Genomic DNA, 10,831 nt, shown 5'->3' with positions numbered 1-10,831 from the left:
TTTTGATATAAAGGAGAATGATATCACAATACACATTGACAAAATAAGCTAGATAATATCTTGATACATCATTCATCAATCTATGGAATGTTATTGGTGCATTAGCGAGCTCAAATGCCATTACAAGTATCCATAAAACCATAGCAAAGTCTCGAAGCTTGTTTTCTATGTATCTTCTTCCTTCACTTATACCCTAAATTATGCTCAAGCTTAGAGATATGCATTTGTTATGGCTTGCAAGTATCCCCACGATATGGAAAAGGGTAAATATTCCTTTTTACTTTCCGTAGAAAGAAAATGCAAGAAACCTGTATAGAAATCCAAATAGCATCACAATGAGATCAATGAAGTGAAACTTACAATTTAATAATTATATATTTACAAAGAGTTACAACTCAAATTCACAAGAATGACACCAGTCCTTCTCCACCTTAAGGGGGTATCCGCTGCTACATATTACACATAATGCAATCATCTCGTTGAGCCTCAATGAGTTATGAAGAAAAATAAATGAAAAGAAACAAGTTTATGAAGAAGGGTGGAAAAACAAAGGTCGGGGTATCTCATGTACCACAATTTTCTCCCTCGTACAGTCACATACCCAAGTGTGGTCTTCCCTTCTTATAGATACTCATTAAATTCTTAGGGTTTATGGTTTAGGGATTAAGGTTTGGGGCTTAGGGTTTAGGATTTAGGGTTTATAAAATTTTAGTAGATTCTTTTAATAAGCACTTAAATAAAAGTTACAAATAGTTTTTAAAATGTTATAAAATTCTTAGGATTTAGCATTTAGGGTTTAGGGTTTATAACAATTTAGTAAATGTTTTTAATATACACTTAAATAAAATTACAAAACACTCTTTAAAATGTTATAAATTAATTAGGGTTTAGGTTTTAGGGATTAGGGTTTAAAGTTTATAACACTTTAGTAAATTCTTTTAATAAACACGTAAAAAAAGTTACAATTTTTTTTTAAAACGTTAAGAAATGCTTAGGGTTTATATTTTATGGTATAAGGTATAGGGTTTAGGGTTTGGGGTTTAGGGTTTAGGGTTTAAGGTTTATAACACTTTAGTAAATTGTTTTAATAAACACTTAAATAAAAGTTACATAATGCCTTTCGAAATGTTATAAAAGGCTTAGGGTTTGGCATTTAGGGTTTCGGTTTTGCGGTTTAGGGTTTATAGTTTAGGGTTTAGTTTTTATGGTTTAGGGTTTATAACACCTTAGTAAATTATTTTGATAAAACATAAGTAAAAGTTACAAAACTCTTTTTAGAATGCTATAAAATGCTTAGGGTTTAGGGTTTATAAGACTTTAGTAAATTCTTATAATAAACACTTAAATAAAAGTTAAAAACACTTTTTAAAATTTTATAAATTGCTTAGGGTTTAGGGCTAAGAGTCTAGGGTTTATAAGGATTTAGTAAATCCTCTTAATAAACACTTCAATAAAATTTAGAATTTTTTTTAAGATGTTATAAAATGCTTAGGGTTTATGGTTTGGGATTTGGTGTTTAGAGTTTAGGGTTTATAGCACTTTAGTAAATGATTTTAATAAACACTTGAATAGAAGTTACAATATGTTTTTTAAAATTTATAAAATTACTAGGGTTTAGCATTTAGCGTTTAGGGTTTAGGATGTAGTGTTTAGGGTTTAGGGTTTAGGGTTTACAGTTTAGGGTTGAGGGTTTATAACACTTTAGTAAATTCTTTTAATAAGCACTTAAATAAAAATTACAAAATGCTTTTTAAAATGTTATAAAATTCTTAGGGTTAAGGGTTTAATGTTCATAGTTTGGGGTTTAGGGTTTATGATTTAGGGTTTAGGGTTGATAAGACTTTAGTAAATGCTTTTAATAAACACTTAAATAAAAGTTTCAAAATACTTTTTAAAATGTTATAAAATTATTAGGGTTTAGGGTTTAGGGTTTAAGGTTTGGGGTTTTGGGTTTAGGTTTAAGGTTTAGTGTTTAGGGTCTATAACATTTTGGTAAATGTCTATAATAAACACTTAAATAAAAGTTACAAAACAATTTTTAGAATGTTATAAAATGGTTAGGGTTTAGGGTTTAGGTTTTGGGGTTTAGGGTTTTGTGTTTAGGGTTTATAACACTTTAGTAAATCCTTTTAATAAACACTTAAATAAAAGTTACAAAATTCTTCTTAAACTGTTACAAATTCTTAGGGTTTATGGTTTTGGGTTTAGGGCTTGGGGTTTTGGGTTTAGGGTTTAGGTTTTGGGGTTTAGGTTTTAGGGTGTATGGTTTAACGATTATAACAATTTAGTACATTATTATAATAAACACTTAAATAAAAGTTACAAAACGCTTTTAAAAATGTTATAAAATGCCTGCATATTAGGTTTTAGTTTATGGGGTTTAGGGTTTTAGGGTTTTAAGGATTAGGTTGGGTGTTTAGGGTTTTGGTTTTGGGGTTTAGGATTTAGTGTTTAGGGCTTAGGGTTTAGGGTTTATAACACTTTAGTAAATTATTTTAATAAAAACTTAAATAAAAGTTACAAAACGCTTGTTAAAATGTTATAAAATGTTTAAGGTTTAGGGTTTAAGGATCTAACACTTTATTGAATGCTTTTAATAAACACTTTAAAAAGTTACAAAAATGTATTTTAAAACATTATAAAATTATTAGTGTTTAGGGATAGGGTTTACGATTTATGGTTTAGGATTTGGGTTTGGGTTTAGGTGTTATCGATGATGTCGATGCTAGTACTGTGGCAAGTGCCAATGCTAGTACTTATTAATGAAGTCTCGTCTAGTGTGATGAAGTCCTTACACTGTAACTTGCTTCCACTAAGACCTCTTAGGATGTTGATGTGAATTCCTGTTGGATAACCCATTCATGCAAATCCATTAAAGTCCTCCACTCTCTATCATATGGCATGTCACATGAACAAGCCTTTATGATGGTCCCCTCCAGGCTATTAATGTATTCATAATCAATTTTTCCACACTCCTTAAAGATGTTCTTGAGCAAGAACAAAAATTCATAATGATCATTATATAATTTCATAATCTATTTCCCTTTAAGGGAGTGGTCCTTTTCTTTGACACCTTTGTGACATTCCTTAATTTCCACCAGGAGTTTCATGAAGAAATGTTTGGGATGTAAGTTCCCATCATCATTATAAAAGGTTGGAAAATTATTTTAGTGGAGAAACTCACTTTTCTCTTTGAATCCTTCTATTACTTCCATCAGTTCTTTCACCTCCCCTTTAGCCTTCATCGGTAATTTAATTTCCCTTATTATCTGATTGGCTCTTGTTGCTGATTCAAACCTATTGAGATTTACCTTTGTCACTTCTTCCTTTTATATCTGGTTAAGGAAGTCTACAATTACTTTGTCCTTGGAAGGAGAATCTCCAATAGTCTTCTTAATGTATTTTATTTCTCTTTATGCTCTTCTCATGGTCCCAGTCACTTCTTGAATAAATTTTAAGTGGTCACAGTGTTTTTCCACCATATTTATAATTCTCCCGCACATAATCCTCCTAATTTCTTTAAATGAAGGCTTGATATGGTTCAAATTTTCTTAGCATTTCTAGCTCATTTTTAAGTCTCTTAATATGTTCTTTAGCCTAGAGGATCTCTGTCTGGGCCAGTTCCAACTCCCGCCTTTGATTAGGTAGTGAAAATGATGTCTTTTCAAAGAGCTAACAATGTTAAATGATGTCTTTTCAAGATATCTAACAATGTTAAGGTATTCACTTGGCAAAAACATGAATGGACATTCTTAGTTCAAGAGATGCTATAAATGGGTCTTGAGTACCGATACTCTCATCACAATGGCACAACTCTTTGCCTTTTCATTTCACATCTGCAAAGCTTCCTATGGATGAGGAGGCCATTCGACAGGGTGGTGAGTTGGAGGAGAATATTTAATTGATGAAAAAAATAAGGTCAAGGAGATTTGCGATCAAAATGGTAAATAGTGTGGTGCCACATGTCGCAAAGTGGGAATGACAGGTTGGTGGGGAAAATTTTAAAAACTTCGACCCCTAAAATGATGAGATGTGCACAAATGATGGGATGATGACTTTGAGCTAAAGGATATTGAATTTAGTAGTTAAAGAGGTTTTTATGGCTTAAGAATGCATTTATAATGTTTTCTTGATGAGTTTACAGGGTTATTTTACTCAGAGGTAGAATTTTCTTTAAAGGAGTACACATTTCTTGCAAGGAAAAGCAAGGTTTAAACTTGAGCCAAAATTCTCATAAGTTCTATAGTGTAGAGAACTTTACTAGGGGAATTCATCAATAGAGGTGGCTTACATGTTCAATTTGTAGGATTTGTGCTTTTCATTTACCAGATTTGGTAAATTATAGAATGCGCCAAGCCACAAAAGTAAAATGATATCCTCTTCCTCCCTTCCTTCGATGCTCTCCATCTGCCAAAGAATCATAAAAACTGGAGCTATAATCCCAATAGTAACTCAGGGGATTTCACTTACGGATGACAGTTGGAAAGAAATGGCGGAGGTCATGGAGACGCTTGTTTATGTAAAGAAAGTTGCAACATCGCACAGGTCAAAAGGATATTCTACTACCCTTTAAGTTCCATGTAGTCCACACCCATTTCATATGTTATAAATGGTATGGTATGCTTAGATCCAAGAGATAATTAAAAATTTTAAGACTATTTATAGAAAATCAAGAAAGAGAAGGATAATGGTCAGATAAACAACTATATTAATCTTGGTGGCCCATTTATTTTACCCATCTCTACTAGAAAAATTATCCAATCCCTCAACCAGGCTATCACATATTGCATTTCGTTTTGAATTCACGAATTACAGTTTCAATCACATTTCATTTGGAATTTAAGAATAGAATTAGAATTTGAACCCCAATTCAAGAAACACTTCTACCTTTCTCCGAAATCATATATGCAACAATGCAAGTTCATTGTCTTTATGCATTAGATTTTCACAGCAAGGAGTGTGCTTTTTTTAAACCAATTTGAAAACAATCATTATCTCATCATTGTGTCATGATTAAGGGAGTTTCTTATGTTTTGAAAGGAGCCATCGATGGAGTGGGTCCTTTTTAAAGGAATCTGAAGTGCAGTTGGCAACTACTGAAGTGTTTTCATCATAATTTAGCTTTCTCTCAATTATTTAATTCTCTAACAATATACAATTTTATTGACCAAATAATCTTTTATTATTTAAATCAATTTTAAAATAAATTAAAATTTCAGAAACAAAATTTTGAAATACTAAGAATTTTGATACCCGAAAATCCAAAGTAAGAAGATTCCACTCATTTGAATTTTTGTCTTGAAAATACTGGAGTTTCACTCATTTAAACAAATTAAAAAGCTCTTTTTATTATCAACCTAGCCTATTTTTTGAAAATTTAAATCATCTCCCACACCCCACTCCACCCGCACCCATGCCCCCCTCCCCATCATCCTCCACCTCCTCCTGCGCCTCCACATTCTCCGTCTACCCCTCATCCCCCATGCTCAACCTCCCTCCTCTGCCTCCTCCCTAACCCCCCTCTCACCTCCCTCATTCTCCATCTCACCCCCTCGACCTCTTCCCCCACCTCCTCCCCCCCGTCCTCACCCCCCTCTTCCTTTCTCTCCTCCCCCACCTCCTCCCCTCATGCCATGCCTCTACCTCCCCCTCTGGCTCCCGCTCCTCCCACTCCTACCCCTCCACCTCTTGCCCCTCACATTTTTTTTCCTCCCCCTCCTCCCTCTCGTCCCCCTCTGTGTCTACCTCACAATCCCTCGTCGCCTACCCCTCATCCTCCTTCCCTGCCTCTTCCACCTCCCCATCCTGCCCCTCCTCGTCCTCTATTTCCTCCTCTACCTCCCCATACATCCCCACCCCTTCCTCTACCTCTTCCCCCTCTGTCTCTTCTACATATTCCCCCTCCTCCTTCTCCTCCTCCTCACCTACATCCTCTGCCTACTCCCCCTTAACCTTCTCCAGTCACCACTCACCCTCCCTTCCTCCCCGCGTCTAACTCTACCTCTCCTCCCCGCCTCCACCTCTACCTCTCCCCCCCTCCCCCCTCCCTGCTGCCTACTTCTCCTTTGCCTCCTCTCCCCTCTCCAACTCCTCCCCTCAACCTCTTCCTCCTCCCCATCATTTGCCTCTGCCTTTTCCCCCTCCTCTCTCACTGCCTCCCCCTCGTCCTGCCCCCCTCCTCCTCCTCCTACCCCCCTACCTCTTCCACCTCTTCCCCCTCGTCACCCTCACCCTTCTCCCTGTCTTGCTCCATGCGCTCCCCTCCCTCATCCTCCTCACTCGCCCCCCCACCTCCTCTTCCATGCCTCCCCCTCCTCCCCCAGCTCCTCTACCTCCCCCTCCTCCTCCTACAACCCCCCTTCTACCTCTTCCACTTCTTCACCCTCCTCCCCCTTTTCATACTCCTCCTCTACCTCCACCTCCCCCCCACTCCTCATTCTCCTCCTCCTCCTCCTCACTTCCCCTCCTCCTCCTCATCACCGCCATGTCCACCACCCCTCCGCAATCACCTCCCCCTCCTCCACCTCTGCCTCTCCTCCACTCCTCCACCACCTCCTCCTTCACCTCCTTCCCTCCTACCCCGCTTTCAACTTCACTTCTCCTCCTTCCCTTGTCCCTCGCCTCCTCCTTCACCTCCTCCCCTCCTTCCCTCCTACCCCTCTTTCACCTTCACTTCTCCTCCTCCCCTTCTCCCCCGCCTCCTCCTTCACCCCCTCCCCTCCTTCCCCACCTCCACCTCAACCTCTCCTCCTGGCCCCCTCCTCGCCCTCCCTCTAGTCCCTTTGCCTCCTCCCTCACCCCCTATTCCTCCTCCACCTCTGCCTCTTCCCCCTCCTCTCTTGCTGCCTCCGCCTCCTCCTTTCCCTTCCCCGCCAAACCTTAGCCTTTTCCCCCTCTACATCTTCCGCCTCTTCCCCCTCCTCCTCCTCTCTATGCTTCTCCTCTTAATCTACCTCCTCCACATCCCATCCCTTCGCCTCCCTCTTCCTCCACAACTTCCACCTCCTCTCCCTCCCTTTTCCTCCTCCACCACCTCTCCCTTTGCCTCTCCCCCTACCTCCTCCCCCTCCCCCTCTTCCTCCTCCTCCTCCCCCTCCACCTCTTCGCCCTCTTCTCTCGCCGCCTCCCACTCCTCCTCCCCTTCCTCTGCCTCCTCCTCTGCCTCTTCCTCCTTAGCTTCCTCCCTCACTTCCGCCTCCTCCTCCCCCTTGGCGTCCTCTCCCCCTCAGCCTCCTCAACCTCTGCCTATTCCCCCTCCTCCTCCACCTCATCCTCCTAAGAAAAAAATAAAAAAAATAAAATTAATTACATATCATTTCATTGCCTTTATTTATACTATTTAGGATACTTACATATTTTCATATTATTTTACAGTGAATGATAATTCAGTTATCAATACTTGAATGTTAATCTGACAAATAATCTACATAAAAAAATGAAATATAAATAATTAATTATGTTCCCAAATGCAATTACAAATAGCTTCCTCAACATTTGAGTGAATCAGGTTAGAGTGCCCCAAACACAAAATTACAAAAACATTCTACGTATGACCAATACCTTCCTAGTTAAGATGTATTTCTAATCTAGTTACAATTGATCACCATTATACCAAAACATATCAGTCTTTCGAAATTGTAACCATTCAACTTTTCTTGTTATTTGTGTTTAAATCTCAAAAGAAAATTTAATTGCCTAATGATGGGTTAGGAGACGAATATTGATATGAAATGTGTGAACAAAAGTATAATGGGGCAGTAAAAGTATAAATAAATGCTATCCATAGCTGCCGAAAAATAATTATAAACAAGACTTTGAAGCAAGTGCTCAGCATTTCAAATGTGAGAACAAAATTATTCATAAATTCTATTCATAGATGCGGAAGGAATTATCCATAAATGTTATCTATCACAACAAGGAATAATAGAGAGAAGATGTCCTTGCAGGGTAGAGAACCGCTGTTACAGGTGCTTCATTTTCCTGTGGATGAAAGATTATAGGTCCTCCTCACATATCGAATCCCGTACACTGAGATTTATGTATATTTATTGGCTCACGATGTACAACAAGATTTAAATTCCAGTATTACAGAGAGATTTAGTCGAAGTTAAGTGTGTTTATACGAAAAGATTTATACACTCAAGCTATAAAGCAAAAGGAAAATATCTGCCTTACAAAATTTGATATGGCTAGTATATGTATTACAACAATAATTTGAAATGTAGTTTAATAATATTAAAGATCTTGTAATTAGCTTTGAAATTTATAAAACTAAATCTAATAAATAGTCAAGTGAAAATTGTAATTAAGTTGCTAGATAAATTTATGGAAAAAATTGTGTTGGGATTCAATCAACTAATGAAATAGTCCGATTAAGTTGATAGAAATAAAAAAAACTTTTAATTCCACAAGCAAAAATAAAGCAGTTAAACGTGATTGATTAAACTAGCATGAAACTAATAAAAATTAAATGAAAGATAGAGAATAATACAAAGTACCTAAAAACTGATTGAACTGCAAAGTAATTCAATTATTAAATTAGATTAAACCAGATTCATCGCAAATTCATGCAACCATTTTGGGGAAAATATTAAATGAGAATGGAAAGTCCAATTTGTCTCATGAAAGATGTTGAAAGATTTGCATCATGCTAAATTTTTGTCTCTCCTCCTTTTTCCATTGAGCTCATCCAAGAAATCAACATTAACATCCTCCTCCTGCAACGTAAGATGACATGAACATGATACCAAGAAATAAACGCGACAGAAAATAAACACGCGATCAAATTGACCGAAAATAATGATATATAGATGGAATTCTATGCCGAGAGCTTAAATGATACCACATAAATGGAGTTCGATGCGCAGAGCTTAAAATGATACCATATAAATGGAATTCGATGCCATCCATGCATACGGTCATTGATAAACATACATGCGTTGCTTTCTATTGCCAAAACCCACGCTGACTGCATGATCCACAATATCTGAGATTTCTTCACTCACAATATTCATAATCGGCCTTGCCCATTCCACTATTCCCCGCTTTTTTATGGAGAATCAATTGCTCCCACTCCCAGGGACAACACCAAGATATCATACACCCAATTAATAGATGCAAAGTCAACCTTATTATTCAACACATGAGTAATGGTTGCGGCTGTGGGATTGTTCATCACGAACCCTCCATCTATTCCCACAATTGTTGTTTGCACGTCCACGAACTTAACGGGAATAGGCATCTCAAATGCTGGAGAGCACATGGTCGCACGATAGACTTCCCACATAATGAAATTGTAATTCTGCGTGTGCTTTGCACTTGCCTCTGCGAATAGGAACGGTGAACCGCTGCATAAATCGTAGCAGGGTATCAGAATCGGGTTCACTGTGTCTCTCAATGTTAATGGTCATCCATTGCTACTTCTGAATAGCCCGTGCATATTGATGCAGCCGCTGCCTTGAGCCTCAGGATTAACCTGCCCAGTAACCCACATGATGACGGCGTTTTAGTATTAACATGTGTTTCCCCTTTTGTATAATGAAATCCATTGTCTTTTGGGCCGTGTAAAGAGCTCAGCCGTTTTCACCCTTGACAAATAAGGCACTCCTCTCCCACTTCCTTCAACGACTATATCCCTTCCGAGGCCCCTTTGAAAGTTTCATAGACTCCAAGGTTTCATGGTTTCCATTATATAAATGCAAGTGGCCATTATCAGAGTGCAACTCGGAGTTTTCATAGTTTCCCTAATATAAAAGCAAAATTATTCAAGTTCGAGAAATGCTGCTTTTGTTAGAAAATATGCTTTTGTGCGAATATGCCTATAACAAACTCCACGGTAACGGAATATGTCAGAGATTCTAACAAACTACACGAACCCATTACTTGTCATAAATTCGTTTGAACTTTGGATGTTATCCAAGCACCCACTACACTTGCCCATGTGCGTTTAAATTCGTTTCAACGGTTCCATAATACAATATAATATTTATCGTAACGATTCCATGTAGCGAAGTAAATTATCTTACAATTTCATTTTCCAGTGCAGAGATGCGTTGCTTGTGAACAAGATCAAATGTTGTGTACCAAAGTTCTCCGAGAAATACAGACACGCAAGAGTATGATAAAATTTGGATTGTCACGCAATGTATGTACTAATTAGAGGAAGCGTTATAGGTATTAATACTAAAATAGAAGTTAAAAAATGTCGACCTAGCTTTTGCTTCAAAGATCCAAAATAATCTGTAGGTTAATATCAACCGCTTTGTTCCACGTTATACCATTCGAAGAATTTTTTACCTTATAGAGTTTGACGGCGATGAATGGATGTTTGTTTGAATCCAAAAGAAAATAAAAAAACCACATAAAAAACATAAATAAAGAAAGTACCATTGTGTATTTCTTTTATGAATATACATTTTGTCTAAATAGAATATAAATAAAGAATGCAATATATGCAAAGGTCGCGCACATTATGTATTTTTTTTGTGAATATATATTTAATACACCTCGATCTTGATGAATTATTTGTTCATGATTATATGTGTATGAGATTTCAATATCTTTATTTTGATTGATATTCTATGAGTAAGGTAGAGATTTGACCATTATTTTTAGGTATAGTTTATTTTAAATGAAATAATAAAATTAATTTTAATTTTATTATTAAAGATATTCAAAAAATGTTTTATGTTAATTATAGTTAAAATATAACATTTAGTATTAATTTAGTAATAATATGAATTTTTAATTTTTAATTTTTAAATATTTAAAACATATATTTTAGTATATTATTTTTTTTTAAATTGAATTTTAAAATATAATTATACTCATT

At 36.9% G+C, this 10,831-nt stretch overlaps 1 pseudogene; it reads right to left on the bottom strand.

Moving 5' to 3' along the window:
• Nucleotides 1-9,049: 9,049 nt before the first annotated feature.
• LOC149158759 (putative inactive patatin-like protein 9 pseudogene) lies at nt 9,050-9,493 on the bottom strand (annotated as a pseudogene).
• Nucleotides 9,494-10,831: the final 1,338 nt, after the last annotated feature.

This window comes from Pinus tabuliformis, chromosome 5_2 (genome assembly GCF_031772625.1).
Source record: "Pinus tabuliformis cultivar Carrire ecotype Pingquan chromosome 5_2, CPIR1, whole genome shotgun sequence".
Classification (NCBI taxonomy): domain Eukaryota; kingdom Viridiplantae; phylum Streptophyta; class Pinopsida; order Pinales; family Pinaceae; genus Pinus; species Pinus tabuliformis.
This window is presented reverse-complemented; position numbering and strand designations above follow the sequence as displayed.